This window comes from Micromesistius poutassou (genome assembly GCF_964030765.1).
Source record: "Micromesistius poutassou genome assembly, chromosome: 3".
NCBI classification, from domain to species: Eukaryota; Metazoa; Chordata; class Actinopteri; order Gadiformes; family Gadidae; genus Micromesistius; species Micromesistius poutassou.
This window is the reverse complement of record NC_140273.1, coordinates 20,855,675-20,874,993: the sequence shown is the minus strand read 5'-3', so window position 1 is coordinate 20,874,993 and position 19,319 is coordinate 20,855,675.

Sequence of the window (19,319 nt, the reverse complement as noted above, 5' to 3'; positions counted from 1 at the left end):
TAATATAACATGCATATATATTATATAGGCCTACAGTGTTTGGCAGTAGTGTCGCTACTTGTAGGCAGTAGTGTCGCTACTTGTGCAGTAGTGTCGCTACTTGTCGCTACTTGTAGCGACACTACTTGTAGCGACACTAGTAACTAACTACAATTCTCAGTAGTTTAGTGGTAACATCACTATTTCCTGAATCAAGTAACTTTTCAGTAGCTTAACTCTTATTGATCGAGTAGCGTGTTAACGACCACATAAGCTATTTTTGATATGGCTTAACACAGTGGAGAAGCAGTTTTTAGTCAAAAAAATAAATTTACAAGCAAAACTCAAGCACTCAAGATTGTTCAGAACGGGGACACACTCCTCTGAGAGTCTGCATACGGCAACAATCCTTTTCTCCTCCATGTCACGGTTCAATCTGGACTTCAGAGAGTCAAAGCCAAAGTTCCTTTCCCCCAATTCCTTCTCCACCATGGTCGATATAACCCCACTACGAGTCTTTACTTGTTGTGGAAGTACCAGAGAGTCTGAGAACCCGACGCAGTCTTTAAGATTCATAATATCAGAGAATATCCCCATCAGTTCAGCCGCGGCGCAATGAAAGAATAAAGATCGTAAACACGTCGGAAGAAAAAAACATTTATTTTGACAGATGTGCCCGAAGTTACTACTTTACAAACTCGTTGATGAGCAACATTTAGAAAAACATGTAGGCCTACTTTTACATTTTAATTCAGCCTTGGGTGAAATCGAAGAGTAGTGTGTACTTCAAACTGCAGTGAATGCATGTGGCTGGGGATACTCTCTCTCTCTCTCTCTCTCTCTCTCTCTCTCTCTCTCTCTCTCTCTCTCTCTCTCTCTCTCTCTCTCTCTCTCTCAATGAAACAGGGATTTTTTTTTATAAAGTCCAACTACTGGATGGTTTGACTTCTGTACTTACTTACTTACGCCTACCGCCCAACTTTGGGCATAGGCCACGAACAAGGGCTCTCCAGTCGTCCCGGTCCAGGGCCAACTTCTCTAGCTGTCCCCATGTATGACCAGACCTCTTCACATCTGCATCCAGGTCGCGGCACCAGCTGTTCCTTGGCCTGCCTCTCTTCCTTTTCCCTTGTGGCTTCCAAAAGAGGGCATGTCTTGTTGTGCTGGATACAGGCTTGCAGAGGGTATGGCCAACCCATCTCCAGCGTCTTTGGAGGATCTCTTCCTCCACAGGCTGCTGTCCTGTTCGCTGCCACAGCTCCAGGTTACTGATGGTGTTCGGCCAGTGTACCCTTAGGATTCTTTTGAGACTGGTGTTGATGAAGGACTGGATTTTCTGCATGGTGGTGACAGTTGTTCTCCAGGTCTCTGCACCGTAAAGTAGAACAGGCTTTATCATGGAGTTAAAGATCCTCGTTGACTTCTGTAATGTATGTAATTATAGTGACTATGGGAACTATATTGAGAACCCAATGGAATTGACCTTGCATGAATAGCTTCTGTGTAGTGAAGCTTCATTCATGCCAGAGTAACTGGTAGCTTAGCTCACTACATTTTCAAAGTAGCTTGCCCAACACTGATTATATATACTTTTTTTCTTTCATACACACATTTTTTATTTGCTGTAGTATATGTATATGTGCTGAAGTAAATCTCATCCATCCTCACCCATTGATGCCAGTAATGCGTTACTTAGTAACGCGTTATTGGCTTAGTAACTCCTAATCCGACCACTTTTTTCAGTAACGAGTAATCTAATGCGTTACTATTTCCAAACCAGTAATCAGATTAAAGTTACTTATCCAAGTTACTAATACTTAAAACTGCATCCGACCGTGTTCTGACAGTAGGGCGAATTACATTCCGCACCCGACCAGACCCGCTATAAATTGATACTGACGCCCGACCGGCACCCCAAGGAAAATAAGACATTAGATTGAACGCCAGGGAATATATATACTATCTGGTGTTTGGCGTGGTGCTTTAGATTGCTGTGCAAAAAAAGAACATCATCCACTGTGGACGGTTTTAGTTGACTCCTCCGCTCCTGAATAACATATGCAGCACGCTCGCAATCGCAAAACCCGCGACCGACCCGCGCTGTTCAGGCGTCCGACCCGTCCCACACCCGTGTCCGACAGTACACACATTACATTATTACATTATTATTCACCCGTTTCATCCAAATTGTAACCCAGTAGAATTCTATGAACTCTACGCGGACCGTAACCCAGAGTCCTGCACGGGTTTGGCTACCTGTACCTGAACCCTTGCAGGACTCTGGGTTACGGTCCACGTAGAGTTCATAGAATTCTAAAGATGCTATGTTACAAAGGCTCTGTATTCTGCAGAGAACTTGTTCGTCGTTGTTGTGTCTGGCTGTGAGTGTGTGTGCACTGCATGCTATGCGTAGGCTGAATTGCAATCGTGTCAAGACAAATCTGATTGGCCAGCAAATACACATTGAAGATTAAAAATAAATAAATAAAAAAGCTGCTGAATGCAACAAATAAAGTCACTTGTAATCTAACTTAGTTACTTTTAAAATCAATAATCAGTAAAGTAACTAAGTTAGTTAAAAGCTAACTAAGTTAGCTTTTTAAAGGAGTAATCAGTAATCAGATTACTTTTTCAAGGTAACTGTGGCAACACTGTCCTCACCATACACTAGTAATTTTGAGTACTTGAAATACATTTTATTTGTATGACCCTCAATCACAGTTTCACCGTAAGTCAAATCAAAGTTATTTTCATAGCCCTTCGTCACAGTAGTGTCTCAAAGGGCTTCCCAGGCATTCTTCCCAGTCTGTGAAAGCCCTCATCCTGGGGGGAAGCTTAACTAAAAGAAACCAAGGAAAGCAGTCAGTGCGTTTACATGACACTCAAGAAAGTCGACTTATTGGCTTAGTCCAACTATGATTGGATTACTAAGATGCATACACCTTAGTTGAGCTATACTCAAATCGAATTGGGTTACTCATAGTCGAATTAAGACCCCTAGATAATGCGATTCATAGTCGAGCTAAGCGTGCATGTAGCCAATCGAATTGGATTATGCGTTGATTTGCGTTCTGCGCATGCTCGAGATCTTTTCCTGGGGCCGTGAGCCGGAAGTAGAAGGAGACGATAGTCTTGTTGTTGTTAGGGTTAGCCGCCGTCGGATAAGGGATAACGAAAAACTGCGATTTATTTAAAAAGGTGGCGCAGAAGATGGAGGAAGCCGGTGAATGTAGTTACCCCCTATAAGAATTGTGTCCCGGCCGCGGGAGCGCGCATGGCATGCATTCATTAAAGGTGGAAGCACACGGACACTACGTTTCCATTTCACCCAAGGCTGAATTAAAAGTACATGTTTTTCTAAATGTGGGTCATCAACGAGGTTGTAAAGTAGTAACGTTGGGCACATCTGTCAAAATAAATGTTTTTTTCTCCCGACGTGTTTACAATCTTTATTCATTCATTGCGCCGCGGCGGGGAATGTATACGGACGGGCAGCGGAGGGGCTGCTCCGGTGGGAGAAAGATGTTTTCAGTAGACAGCTGTCAACTAACTTTGGGTCGGCGATTTATTTAAAAAGCTGGCGCAGAAGATGGAGGAAGCCGGTGTCGTGCCAATGTAGTTACCCCCTATAAGGAGTCTATCATCATCAACGTGCATTCAGTACACACTACGCTTCGATTTAACCCAAGGCTGAATTAAAAGTCCATGTTTTTCTAAATGTTGCTCATCAACGAGGTTGTAAAATAACTACAATCTTTATTCATTCATTGAGCCGCGGCCGAACTGACGGGGGTATTCTCTGATATTATGAATCTTACAGACTGCGTCGGGTTCTCCGACTCTCTGGTACTTCCACAACAAGTAAAGACTCCTAGTTGGGTTTATCTCTCCCATGGGGAAAAGGAATTGGGGGAAATTAACTTTGGCTTCGACTCTCTGAAGTCCAGATTGAAACGCGACATGGAGGAGAAAGTGATGTTTCAACAGACAGCTGTCAGTTCACTTCGGGTCTATATCATTTCTCCGACGCTCCATTGTTCTGACCTCTCGGTCGTATGCGGACTGCTCCGCCGGCAGAGCAGCCAGAGGAGTCGGCATACGACCGAGAGGAGCATAATCGAGCTATGGCTTTAATCGAATTAAGCTGTGCATGTAAACGTAGTGTCAGGGTTGAGGAAACCAGGAACTGAGGGTGACGCAAGTGCAAAGCAAAAAGCAGGATAAGTTTTAGGTGTGATTCCACACAAGAAATAAAGTTCAAAAAGCTCAGAAGATCCAAAAAACAAAAAACTCAGACCATAATCAAAAGAGCAAAAAACAAATATGACATGTAAAGCGTAGATGGAGAAGTGACTCCTTGTCGCTGGCATGGTGGAGTATAAATATAACGAATAGTATTCTCTTCAGCCTTATGGCATATTTATTCAACAATTAGAAGAGCATATAGAAAACACGACTGGCTGCCGCTCAGTCACTCAACAACAACGTGCGCTTGACTTGGCACACTCATATACTAGAGCGTAGTGACATCATCACGTTACCGTGAAACATGTAAAGCATTGTCAACAGCATAATACTATAATACAGAGTACATGGAGTAAGGGCGCAATCACACGACAGCTAGTCCAAAGGGTAATCCAAAAATCAGGGTTAGGTGACAGGCATAGGTTGGCAACAAGATCAATCCAGTTTAGAGCAAACAAAGACAGAGGTCAAGACAAACATTACTCTCAGGGTTCAGTGAAGACTCAACAGAGACAGTGAAAAGACCAGGCTTAAGTACTGTGAGACAATGGGCTCTATGCACACAACACTTTCGCATTGGTCTCAGAATACTTCTACAAATCCGGTTCAGGTGTTACACTGAATTCTACGACCCACCGAAAAGTGTGCCCCAAGGGGACACTGTTAAACATTTTCTCAAACATGCACGAGTTTGAAGCGTAGATAGGCATGAAGTTGTTCACATGCGGAAACATGCACTAGCTTAAAATGTAATATTTGTATCGCCATCGACACCCTGATTTGATTTGATTAGCATTTTACAGACCCATACTATGGATCAACGTGCTTTTGCCTGGTTTCACAAAACCAGGCAACAAAAACGGATGACAATACAAATGTTAAGTTTTAAGCTTGTGCATGTTTCAGCACGTGAACGACTTCATGGCTGTCTACGCTCAAACTCGTGCATGTTTAAAAAAAAACAGCGCCGCCTTGGGTCACACTTTGCGGTGTGACCCATACTATGGATCAACGTGCTATTGCCCAGTTTCACAAAACCGGGCAAAAGAACCGGATGACGATACAAACTTATACAAACCGGATTTGTAGAAGCATTCTGAGACCAATGCGGAAGTATTGCGTGCATATAGTCTATTGGCTACACAACTCACATGACTAATTAGCAGGGAACAGGTGAGACTGATAAGAGACATAATTAGGCAGGAAAAGCACAGAGAACAGACAGTTGGAATTGGCGACATCTAGTGGTTATCTAAAAAAGTCCAACATTGTGACAAGCAGAGTGCAGGATTCCTCTTTCCAGGGATGGTTCAGACACATAATGGTAGCATCACCATAATCTATAGAGTGAGTGTGTTATATACATGCACACGTAATACATATGTACTAAACATAATAATAATAATAATAATAAATTTTATTTGTAATGCACTTTATATTTAAGCAATCTCAAAGTGCTACAGTACAAGCTTAATTTAAAAAGGGACACAAGTTAAGAAAAGTTAAGAGAAGACAAAGTGTACTAAAATTTAGCAAAAAGCTTTCCTGAATAAATAGGTCTTCAGGTTTCGTTTAAAAGCATCAGTGGTCTGTGGGGCCCTCAGGTGGTCTGGGAGGGCGTTCCACAGCCTTGGAGCTGCAGAGCAGAAGGCCCGGTCACCCATAGTGCGGAGCTTGGTTCTCGGGGTTTTGAGGGTGTTTGAATTAGCGGATCGGAGGGTGCGTGTGGTGGGGTGGGGGGTGAGGAGTTCTTTGAGGTATTGGGGGGCATGTCCGTGAATGCACTGGTGGGTGAGGAGAGAGACCTTGTACTCAATTCTGAACATAAACATAAACATGTATATCAAAAGCAGCATGGCCATGTGGAAGCAATGACCTACGCCGAATAAAGTATAGCAAGCTACACTTAGAAATACTCGTATATATATAATATAATCGTACGCAACACAGGTGAAGCCTCTCACATTACAATCATGTACACAACATAAATGTATACTAGGGATCGGCAACTTTCATTATAAAGAGGGCCACAATTTTTGATCATCACCATCAAAGGACCACATGACCGAATAAGAACAAATATGTGTCTATATCTGTATCAGTAGAGGCTGGTGATACAATTTGTGGGTGGGGGGTCTGGGATTCCTCCCCCAGAAAAATTTGAATATGGCCGATTTGATTTCCTGTATTCTGGTGCCTTTTTGGGGATGGCCACTACCTAAAAATGTATTCTGATTCATAGCCTATGTATGTTAATTGAACCAACATACATTCATTTCATGTTTTCCATGCTCAAGTGCATCTTTAACATGTCTATATTCTTGTTAAAGGTCCCATGGCATGCTATTTTATGGATGCTTTAATATAGGTGTTAGTGGGCCCCTAATACAGTATTTGAAGACGTTCAAGAAATTCAGCCTTGGTGCAGAGTTACAGCCACTACGAGCCAGTCCCACAATGAGCTCTCCACAAACGTGCCGTGGGGGTGTGGCCCTGAGCAGCTTGCGGCCACGGTACCATGCACTAGTGTTTACAGTCGAACACTGAACACTACGGGTGCTCCGGCGGGAGTCCTGGAGCTCTATATCTAAATAATATCATATTATATTTAGATATCTATATAATATAATATATATTATCATGGTCAAAAGCTGTTTGCGCCTCCGGATGATATTATGAATGTTCTTCCACGTCAATATTAAGTACAGACTAAACCGCGAAATGGAGACAACCCGCTCTGGCGGGTTGTCTCCCGCCGGAGCCCCGCTGCCCGCTGCTGTGGCAGCGGGCAACGGACAGCGTTCAGCGGGCAGCGGGGCTCCGGCGGACAACCCTGGGCAACAATCCTTTTCTCTTCCATGTCGCGGTTCCCAATTCCTTCTCAACCATGGCCGAGATATCCCCCACTACGAATCTCGTTGTGGAAATACCAGAGACCTCAGAGAACCCGACGCAGTCTAGTCTTTTCACCAAATGGGAGCTTTATGCAAGCTTGCGTTATTGTGTTGCATGTTATGCGCCATAACACCAACAGCAGAACGGTTATCCACAAAAAAAACAAAGAACACTTGCGTTACAGTGTGTGTATTGACACACACACACACACACACATGTGGCGCTCACACGATCCTAGCTCATTGTCTCATTGGCGGGCCAAGTTCTCTGGGCCAAGCAGAGAAAGGGGAGGTAACCTGGCCCCATATGACGACATATGGGGCCAGATCCCAAATCCGCGTGTTTGAGCGTTCATTTTTTCAAAGGCGGAGCAAGATACCTACTGCTTGTTTTACACCTAACGCAATTTTTAGCTACTGGGGGACCATAGGAAGGCTAGGGGAACTCATTAATGTTAGAAAACCTCATAAAGTGAAAAAAAAATTTCAGTGCAAAGGGCTCACATACATCATCATTCAATGATGGCAAAAATCTGAAAAACAGTGGCCCAACATTAAGTGCAACAACTAGCATTATATTCAGTGCAGTTGTAGTAGTTGTAGTGGCGACTTAAGTTTAAATCTTTCATGACTGATATCGTTTCTAAGCAAACTAGACACATGGTTTTGCCTTTGAATTGAATGAATGAACAGATACTCTGCTTCTCATCTTTACTGAAAGGTACGGTTTTCTTGATCGATTTTTCTGTAAAAAAAAAGAAGAAAGAAATCTGTGGGCCTCACTGAGTGAGGATGCGGGCCGCCAGTTGCCCATCCCTGATATATACCATGGCCAGAGAACATTCTATTTTTTAGGTGTGCGTTATCTCAGATAAGAGCAAGTCATCACTCCATACAAATCCTCCTGAAATCAGCCTTCCTCTAAAGTTAGTAGTAAGGTCTCTTTTGTTTCCATAATGAGCAAAACCTGTCTACAGAGGTGCCTTTGGCGCCCCTGTGAAAAGGGTCTATTCAATTTCAATAAGCAGAAGACCGGTGTGTCACATCGATGCTTAATCAGCAATCAACCGGGTAACCGTTTCAGTCAATGGTTTTGCATGCAATGGAATTAAGCTTGGAGAGGGAGTCCTCTACAATGCGAGCCAACGCATTGTAGAGTCGCTCCTTTAGAGCGACCACACCAAGGATCGGTACATGCATAAATGACCATGCATAAATAAAAAGGAGACATCCCCTGTCGCTCTACGTTACGGAGATCAGCCTATGGGTTGATTGCTATTAGATTTGAAGCTTGACGGTTCAAATCGAATAGTTAGAAGCATGACGGTTAAAATATAACATAATGGCAAAATGGCAGTTCTTTCTTAACTTTTAAATTTTTCCAAAGTTAATTTATGATTGTAACCAACATTAGTTTATGGTTGCTGTCTCAACACGCTCCCCCTGCAGGGCTCTGAAATCACAAGCTTGAGCTATCTGCAGTTCCTTAGCAGCCAAAGGGGTCATGAGGAATCGTTCTAACACATAGAACCTTCAAATGATGCAGAACTATTCAAAGCAATTAAGTCGTCCCTACATGCAAGGGTGAGAAGAGCTGCTTTCGGGAAGGATGGCTCTGATGGCTACTAAAGAATAATGTTCAAAGGGGTGAGAATAATAATAATAAAATTTTTTCATGTGTAACTAATTTATTGTGTAAGAACACAGAGTCAGGCTCTTATATTAAGTCACCGGCCACTAGCCATTTAGGGCCTAAGATACTAGAAGAAAATATGTTAAGACAAAAATCGAAATATATCCATAAAGGATAAATATTAGGGCTCGGAAACGATTCAAAGTTTTAATCACGATTAATCGCATAGTATTCTTGAGTTAACTCGCGATTAATCACACTTTAAAAATTATATTTTAAAACCACTCCAATTGAAGTTAAATGAGATTATCAAATGGAATGACACATTATCATTCATACCAAATGTACTTAATAAGCAAAAACTAGACCAAGTGATCTTGAGGGAGTTTTATTGACTCATTGACTTATTATTATTATTGACTTATGGAACACGACCGATTTGGGAATTGTAAACAGGCAGTTAATTAGTACAATTGTAAACCAACACTTACCACATGTAGTTTAATTCAAATAAGTTGCACCACAGATTTGGGAATTGTAAACAGGCTGTCACTTACTGCAATTGTAATCAAGCAGTCACTAACTGCAAGTGTAATTTAATGTTAAGTAAGTGGAACTAAAAACAAAAATGATATGATATGATATGAATGTTGACATTCTGTGGGCAAAACCTTTCAAAATCAAAGTGAAAAAATAAAAAAGACAATGTGCGTTAATTAATGTGTATTAATTGCGCTAAAATAAGATTACTTAATGTGTAATTAACATGCTAACTTGCCCATCCCTAATAAATATACTTGAAAACAATAAACCTACTAAATAAAATAAATAATCAAAAAAATCCCAAATCAGATCATTTCCAGATCCAGTTTTGGGCAAAAGTCTAAGTTATATGCAATTATTAGGTAGAATATCATTAAGAATATGGATTAATTTAGTCTTCCTGAAGAACAATGTTTTACAATGTGTTAGATTTAGTGTTCTGCCTCTTCCCCACAACATACCAACTAAAACCAAATGGCTTTAAATTGTACAACAATTTCTGGTTAGATTCCCAATTAACTATTTACATTTAACATGTGCATATCAATTATTGCTACTATACTAAATAAAGGTTTGTAAAAACATCTAATCTAAACCTCTCAGTCTATTGAAAAAACAACAACAACCATAAAATAAGCCCACACAGCTGTGACCCACTAGTACATTCTTGCTCTGTTGGTAACATGTTTAGTAGAAATTGGGAAGTGAAACTGCTGGAAGTGTAGGTCATCATCACATTCTCCTAGCATATTCGACTAAAACACCATTAGACCATTAGAATGCACACAGATCTGAAAGAACTGGACAGAGTAAAGAGTCCTAGAAATTATTCATGAAGTGGTGTTGGTGTCAGTGATACAATGAGGTGTTGTTCATCATGCACACATAAACTAATATTCAAAGGTCAATTAATGTATTTTGTTTATCAGACTACATTTGTTGAATCAGTTAACTTTCACAAGACTTTCACTTCCCTTATCCCAGATCAGAGTTTACCTTTTTGAATAGGCATTGATCAGTGCTCACTCTCATCTTGCTGCAGCCAGCTGCATAATTACACATTGTAACACTTGTGGATCAGTGCTGATCAAGATATCTGGTTGAACTCCAGCCTCAAAGTATGTATGGAACCCTTAATGTATTGTTTATTTATAGAAAAAAATTAAATAAACTCAGGTAACACAATATAATCAAGGTTAAGGTACAATCACAACACTACATACTAAACTCAGGTAACACAATACAATCAGGGTTAAGGTACAATCACAACACTACATACTAAACTCAGGTAACACAATACAATCAGGGTTAAGGTACATTCACAACGAGAGATGCTCCGATCAGCATTTTTGGGCACTGATTACCGATCACCAAAATCATGAACGCCGTTCACAGAATGGCAGGGGAATGGGAATCTTCCATATATTTTATCTATAATCTGGGAAGGCGGAAAGCACCAGTTTCTGTTCTAAGAGACTCTGGAGCATGTACTGTTCCATCGCATGTACATATCCTGGCAGTTTTTAATTGGCTAGCCTGGTAAAATTGAATGGATTTTTTCTCTTTGGATCCCCTCTTTATTCACCAAAGCCTCCACAGAATGTGAATATATGTCACACAGAGTCCTGCACGGGTCTTATTTTGCAAACCCCCACCTGCCCGTACCCGCAATACTTAAAGGGCTAGTTCGAAATTTTGTTTCATTCAGTCCTTCTAGTTGCAGAAATTGCTGTTGCTAGGCTAACGCAAGTCGAGGGAACTGCTAGCCTGCCAATAAAAAGTTTTACCCACTCCACAGTACACCTGAGGCAAACCAATTATAACGCCAGACTATCTATGTAAATGTCTGTGTTGATAGAATAATGTTAGAAATAAATCTACCCTTGCATCGCATTGCATTTAGTTTATAATCCCTGTAGTTGGAAACAGGCTACGGCAGAGGCGGACTGATATTACCTGGAGTGTGCTTCTCTGTTTACCTTCTGCTGTAGTGAATTGGTTGCTACACTGGAGCAAAGTGAAATTACGCCGCTGCTGAGAAAGTAGTCCCCCAATATGTAATGCGATCACTGCGATACAGGGATCGTTTTATTTCTAATATTATTCTTTCAACATAGACATCGATAGTCAGCGATAGTCAGCGTTATAATTGGTTTGCCTCGGGTGTACTTTGGAGTGGGTAAAACAGTTTTTATTGGCAGGCTAGCAGTTCCCCTCGACTTGCGCTAGCCTTACACCAGCGATTTCTGTGTGGTAAGATAGAGTTCATCCTCATCACTGTCCAACTCATCCTCCTGACAATCATCTCCCTCTGTGTCTTTTGTTGCTTGTTTCCTAAGTTTCATCTTTCTTTGTTGATCATTGTGTGAATGATCATCCTCTCCTTTTACAGGAAGGAACCCACATGGTAAAAGGAGATCTCGGTGCAATGTGCGCTGTGGTCCTGTTCCTGTTTCAGGTTTAACCACATAGACAGGGCTCTCTTCAATCCGTTTGACAACAACATGGATTTTCTGTTCCCACCTGTCTGCGAGTTTGTGTTTTGGGAGTTTTTTGTAGCTAACGAGTAGCTTTCTTGCAGGCGTTGACAAAGGCCTTTAACATACTCTGAGTGGGTCTTGTGGTTTCCCATATCAGGGTGGATTCCAAGGACTAGATCAATTGGCAGTCTGGGCTGCCTCCCAAACATTAACTCATAAGGCGAGAGGCCTGTTGTGTCGTTACGCGTGCAGTTATATGCGTGGACCAAGGGCTTAACAAAGTCCCGCCAATGGTACTTGTCCTTCTCTTCAAGGGTCCCTAGCATACTCAAGAGTGTCCTGTTAAATCACTCCACTGGATTCCCACGGGGGTGATATGGGGTAGTGCGAACTTTGTCTGCTCCGATTAGTGTGCAGAGTTCTTTGATAGTTTTTGATTCGAAATCTCTGCCCTGGTCACTCAGTAGGCGACTGGGAAAGCAAACTTTGTGAAATGTATGTTTCTCGTATCTCTATTGTCTGGCTCAAGAGATAGATAGTCTATAGAGATGAGTTCAAGGGGGTAAGTAACTGAGATGTTTTGTAAAGGTGCAGCTTTTTGGGGCTCAGCTTTTCTCCTGAAACATCGTTCACACTTTTTGCATTTCTCCTCAATGGCTCTGGCCATTCCTGGCCAGTAGAATCTGGCACGGGCAAGGTGTAGTGCACGCTCTGAACCAAGGTGACCAACATCATTGTGTACACCGTGAAGTGCTCTTTCTTGGAACTGTTCAGGTAAGACCAATTGATAGACAGGGTTGTCTCGGTCCATCCACTTCCTGTGTAGTACACCATCTCTGAGTTCAAGACTTTTCCATTCCCTGAGGAGGAGTTTGACATCGGAAGATTTGTCTCTCTGATGCTGGGCTTTAATGCTCTCTCCACAAAGTGGATGACACTTGAGATACATGGATCTGCTTTTTGAAGGTTGTGCCAGTCAGTGTTTGTCATAGAAGGCAAGGTGTCTTCACCGAAGATGCCGGATATCAGTGAGGGGTTGACGGCTAGAGACTCAGCAACAACAGATTGCTCTGGCTGGTGTTGGTGTTCACCCGTCAATGTCACCAGGTGACGTTGACATAAGGCAGAGAACACTTCCTGACCCATGTTTCCTCTTGGGTCCATGAGACGGCTTTTCATATCCTCAATCCTTTCTCTTTCCTTGACAAAATCCTCATCCTCACGAGGTGGGCTTTGAGGCCTGGTAAGTAGAGAGAGCGGCTAACCAGCTGCATCTAGCTTGGCAGAGGTTAACACGTACGTGAGGGGATTGTTGTCAGTAAGAACAGTAAAATTTGTCCCATAAAGGTAGTCATTAAACTTCTCACAAACAGCCCACTTAAGAGCTAAGAACTCAAGTTTGTGAGTGGGGTAGTTTTGTTCGCTCTTGGAAAGACCCCGACTAGCATAAGTCACAGCTCTGAGCTTCCCCTCCTGCTCTTGATAGAGGGCTGCCCCTAGATCATCTCGACAAGCATCTGTATGCAAGACATATGGTAGTTATGGGTCTGCAAAAGCAAGGATGGGTGCAGAGGTCAATTTGTTGATTAAAGTTCTGAATGCATTTTCACACTCGGGAGTCCACTCTTCTCCGAGGGGTGCATTTGGACTCACATGAGGTTTGGAGTAGTCTCTCTTGTACACTTTGCCTCTTTTTTTTGGTGCACAGTAGCCTGCTGTCAGGCTGTTGAGGGGTTTGGCTATTTTGGAGTAACCCTTGACAAAACGCTGATAGTATCCAGCGAAGCCTAGAAAACATTTCAACTCCTTCCTTGTTGAAGGGCGGGGCCAATCTCTTAAGGCGGATACCTTGTTAGGGTCAGTATGGACTCCCTGAGCATCGACTACATGACCCAGATATTTCACAGAAGTCTTGAAGAAGTGACACTTTTCTGGAGACAGTTTTAAGCCGTAATCTTTGAGGCGATTCAGTACCTTCATGAGCCGTACTTCATGTTCTTCCAATGTGTCTGAGAACACTATCAAATCATCTAGAAACACAAGCACCTCATTAAGGTGGAGGTCACTGACACACTTCTCCATAAGGTGTTAGAAGGTGCTTGGAGCATTTGTGACACCCTGTGGCATGCGATTGAATTCAAAGAAGCCCAGGGGACACACAAAAGCGGTTTTAGGCTTATCTTCCTCAGCCATGCCCACCTGATAATAACCAGATTTGAGATCCATGACGGAAAACCATTTAGCACCACTAAGGGCTGCAAATGTTTCTTCAATGTTCGGAAGGGCATATGCATCTCTGATGGTTCGTGCATTTAACTTCCTGTAATCTATGCCTGATCGAACCATTCTTCTTAAGCACCAAGACTATTGGTGATGCAAAGGGGCTCTCTGACTCTTCAATGATTCCTGCATCAAGCAGTTCTTTGAGGTGCTGCTTTACTGCCTCTCTGTCATTGGGTTGAATAGGCCTCGGCCTCTCCTTAAAAGGAGTCTCATCAGACAGCCTGATGTGATGCTTTACAGCAGTGGTGTGACCGTATGACTAGTCATCTACTGCGAAGACTTCTGAAATGGAGTTAAGCTTAGTGATACGCTCTTTCCATTGTTCAGATAGTGGTGAGTCATCAAGGTTAAGTTTGAGGTTGTCAGTGATGGGCTTGTCCTGACAAGGCACATTTTGTTTGGGTCCAAGTGGGGTGATGTGCTGGGCTGCACATAATTGAGCAACAATCGACTTTGGCTGCAGTATGACATTGTGTTCGCTTAGATTACACAGCACAACAGTGACCTTGTTTCTGGAATTAAAGGGAATGTCAATCAGAGAAGCTTCAAGGAACACACTACCTGGCAGCCGATGTTGTTCATGTGGTTCAAGCAAAAATGCAGTATTCTGACAGTGTTTTCTCAGCCTGACATCACCCATGACACAGCACTTTTGTTTTGCAGGAATGGTGATGGGATCGTTTCCATGCAGCTTGACAGGATATGCATGGCTGTCTATCTCATGTGTGCGGGCAATGTGCTGGAAGATCATTGCAAGGTCTTTGTAGCAAAGTTTCTGGATGAACCCTAAGCCATCTTGTTCAAGTAGATGATCATAAAGTCTGAATAACACATTAGTCCCGATCAAAAGTGGGGTTCTACTGTGAAATGAACATTCTGGGACTATAAGTGCTAACACCTCAAGCTCCTCTTCCCGGCCAGGGCTAGGTTGGGAAAAATTGATGCAAGCTTCTATGTAGTCAAGATAGGGGACATTCTGTCCACCAGCTCCTTCAATTTCAAGAAGAGCATTAATAGAATGGATGGGTAGGTGAGACAGATTGTTTCTATAGAAACACTCAGAAACGGTAGTTACTTGCGAACCAGAGTCCATGATTGACTCACAACTTACTCCTTCAAGAGAAACTGAAGCTTCACAACGGGGACCCACAAGTCCTGAAGGTATGAGTTGCTGTGTACTGTCAGCCTCCATTGTCTGTGTCATTACTTTCCTTTGTGTTTTAGCACTGTGAATCAAGCTGTTGGGACAGGGGTTATGTGCTGTCGCAGCTCCTGGATGTCCCATGGCAGAAGCTGCTACAAGTTTAAACCAAAGGGCGAAGCAGTCTGCTGAGCGGAAAACTTGTCACGTGCCTCTCTTAGCTCTGCATTTATGCTGTGGACTAACGTCTGGTTCGGTTCATTTGAACAATGAGCAGCAATGTGGTTGTCTTGTCCACACTTAAAACAGAACCAAGCCCTTGGCATTCCAGGAACTCTAAAGTGTCTCCTGCTATTTTCGCTAATTGTGAAGCACTCTTGGTGCTCTCACTCTCTTTTTGACTCTGAGATAGCTTCTCCACTTGTTTTCTTAGTTCAGCTATTTTACACTCAAGCTTAAAGGTTTCACCTTGTTTTGGGTTTGGCGCTGGCCTGTTATCATGAATGGGGTTGTGTGAGTCTTTGCTCATCTTCTCCACCTGTTCAGTTAGCTCATTCACTTTCTTTTCAAGCTTTGATGCTTCGGCTTCTTTTGGGGTCGGTGATGGGGCAGGACCACATTCATAGGAGGGAATGACAAAGATGCGGTGGGCTTGTGCGATAGCTTTTGAAGCACCTAGATGTTTTTTCATTCTATCTAGCTTTGCTGAACGGCGATCTTCCTCGGCTCTCAACATAAGGAGAAATTCACAGAATGATGGGGGGTTGCTCTTTTTGGGCCCAAGCTGTAAACCTATAATGATGCTCTGATCCCAACAGCCCCGGCAGAACTGTCTGAGTAAGTGTTCGTTTGAATTCCTAACTGAGGCTCCCCCACTAGAAATCGTTTTTGTGAGGAGGGTGTGGAGCCGGTTCAGATATGCTGAGGGTTTCTCCCCATGGTTCTGGTTTGAGCTGAGAAATGCTGCAAAGAGCTCCTCTCCATCCTCCACAACACCGAAGGCAGATTCAAGCTGAGTGACATAAGCGCTAGGAGGTGAGGAGATTCCAAGGGGTTTCACAACGTCAGTAGCTGGATTCAGCAGGCTTTCAAGGATTTTCCTTACCTTGTGCATATCACTAAAGGAAGGATCATCAAGAAGGAGGTCAACCTGGGTGTGCCAGGTGTCATAGTCAACCTCACTGTTAGGCTTTGGCATGCGACCAGAGAAGACGTGCGGACGGACAGGCATGGGTGATGAAGTTCTTGAGTCACTTCGGATGACATGCTCCACGATCACTCTTTGGATCTGAGGTGGGTTAATGACATTCTCATCAATGTGGACTGGGCTCACTGGCACACTAGGCCTAAAAAAATGTTTTGTTTGGTTCCGGTTTCCGACTGACCCTGTCAATTTATGTGCGACCCAAATTATTTTATGAGCTTGGGGAAGAAAAAATAATAATAAATACAAACAATACAAATACAAATACATTTTTTGACGCAAACTATAATTACGTTTTTGTACAGCACCTCTTCATCCTGTACAAGGATGAGCGCATTCTCTCGTTTTAAAATGAAACCAACGGCTTCACGTGGGATCTGCATGCAGACGACTGGATATCGGTAGCGCTTGTTATGGTTGCGGGAGAAAGATGGACATGCGTTGTCTCCATTGTTTGCCCATGCAACAGCATGACAAACAAAATTGTAAGATTGGGTGAGAAATTTTTTCTTGTTGCTTTGTTTTGTTTACAAAAGGCAACACCCGTTAGTTTTTCAGTAAATCTGTAAACCAGTAATCTAACTAATTACTGTTTCCGTCGTTGCAACGCCGTTATCGTTACTGAACGTTAAATGCGGTGCGTTACTATGAATTGATTGAATAAACTGCGTAATCCGAACGCACCCCTGGCTCCATACACAAACTGGAGTGAGGAGAGGGTGGTGGGTGGGTTAACAACGAGATAAGCGATTATGATTCAAGGCAGAGTCATGTTTCATGGTAGCCAATCGGAGCCAGTGTTTGTACACAAAAGCCAGGCCACGCGCAGTTGCGCACCACACACACACCAAACAGATTCGAAGAAGCAGCAGAGATGGCGAGTCCGGAGCAATCCGATGAAAAGTTGGGATTTTCAAGGTGGAGATATAAGCACTACTTCAAATTCATTGAGGTCAAAGGCAAGAACGTGCATGTAAGCCTAGTTCAGACCAAAGATTCGCAACGCAACGACTTGCAACGAGACTGTTTTAGAAAGTTGCAGGGGAAAAGTTGCAGCAGTGTGAACTGGTCGTCGCAAGGTGGCTGATGCCGTTGCAAGGAGTCGCCGAAGATTGAACATGTCAAATCGCCAGGTCCAGTTTTAGAACGCAATGATGTGGCTATTTCTCTTCAGCCAATCAGGACACAGCACAACAATTTAGGCTTATTAAATAGGCCTACAAGTTGTAGATGCTAACGGTATTATCTTTGGTTCCAGAACAACGATTGTAGATAATGTTAGGCTTGAGCTGATTCATTGACATTATTTTAACGGGGCTACCGTTACCGTTACACATTAGCCGTTGTTATGGTTACATGCTGCCAGTCCGACATGCTCCTATTCCGACAGTCCTATGCAAATTAGCCATGTGCGCCAAACAGAAGAAGGGCCCTATCTTGCGCCCGGCGCAATTGACTTTCTACACCAACGCATGTGTCGTTGCTAGTTTGCACCCGGCACAAAGCTGATTTTCCCCCGCAGCAATCAGGTACCACTACACTTGCATGTTAAATATTATGATGTCAAAGATTATTCATATGTGTGAAACTGCATAGAAATAGCGTGTGGATTGTGGAAACATTTTTTTTTCCATAGGGCTGCATGAATGAACAGGAATGAAGTAGGCTATAGTATGCTATGCCATGCGTTAAAATAATAATAATAACAATAATACATTCGAGCAAAGTATATTCCAGGCTTCCAAAACAAAATCTAGTTTTAGATTGGTCAGCTAGCCCTATTCTGCTACACACAGTTCACGCCGGAGGCACATTTAGTCTTAAAATATATAATATATATATAATATAAATATATTATTTATTGTCAACTGTGGTCAGCTGTACATATTTTTTGAGTGTCTTTACAATGTCTACATGACCAACTTTTTTCAGAGAAAAAACTCAGAAAAAAACAAGAAAAAAATCTGAAAAAACCCTGAAAAACTCGAGAAAAAAACCCTGAAAAACCATAAAAACTCGAAAAAACTCAAACGAAATACTATAAACTATAAATATAACAAACTACAGTAGCATAGGCCTGCAGCCCTATTCTGCTAGGAAAAACCAAGAAAAACTCAGAAAAACTTGAAAAAACCAAGAAAAACTCGAAAAAACTGAGGTTTTTTTTTTCGAAAAACTCGAAAAAACTCTGAAAAAACTCTGAAAAACTCGAAAAAACTCTGAAAAACTATAAACTATAAATATAACAAACTACAGTAGTGTAGGCCTGCAGCCCTATTCTGCTACACACAATTCACGCCGGAGGCACATTTAGTCTTAAAAAATATATTATTTATTGTCAACTGTTTTCAGCTGTACATATTTTTTGAGTGTCTTTACAATGTCTACATGACCAACTTTTTTCAGAGAAAAAACTCTGAAAAAAACAAGAAAAACTCTGAAAAACTTGAAAAAACTCTGAAAAAACCCGGTCTACATGACCAACTTCTATAGATAAACAGAGCTCTCCAGGAGGAATACCCCAAAATGAGGGGACTAAGTGGAGGGTGGCTTTTTAAAAAGGCTGCAGGTGAGATGATAATTTAATTACTATGTAATTACCTACTGCTTATTATAGGGCTCTTCTACTATACTGGCTCCTCTAATACTAGTAGATGGCTCCATTGATGAGTGGTCACCCCACCCAGCATTGAACCTGAGTTTCAAGTGTACCAAACATGACACTTGATCACAATGCCAGGGACAGTATGGTAGACAGACTGCATACTCAACTCTAGTGATGAGGCACTCCATACAAGTGGACACTTCTAATCTTTCTACATTCTAATATATATATATCCCTTTATGTACTACTTTCACTGGCAAGGGTTCTGATTCACAATGCTTCTGATTCACATCTTTCATATCGCTTGGCAAG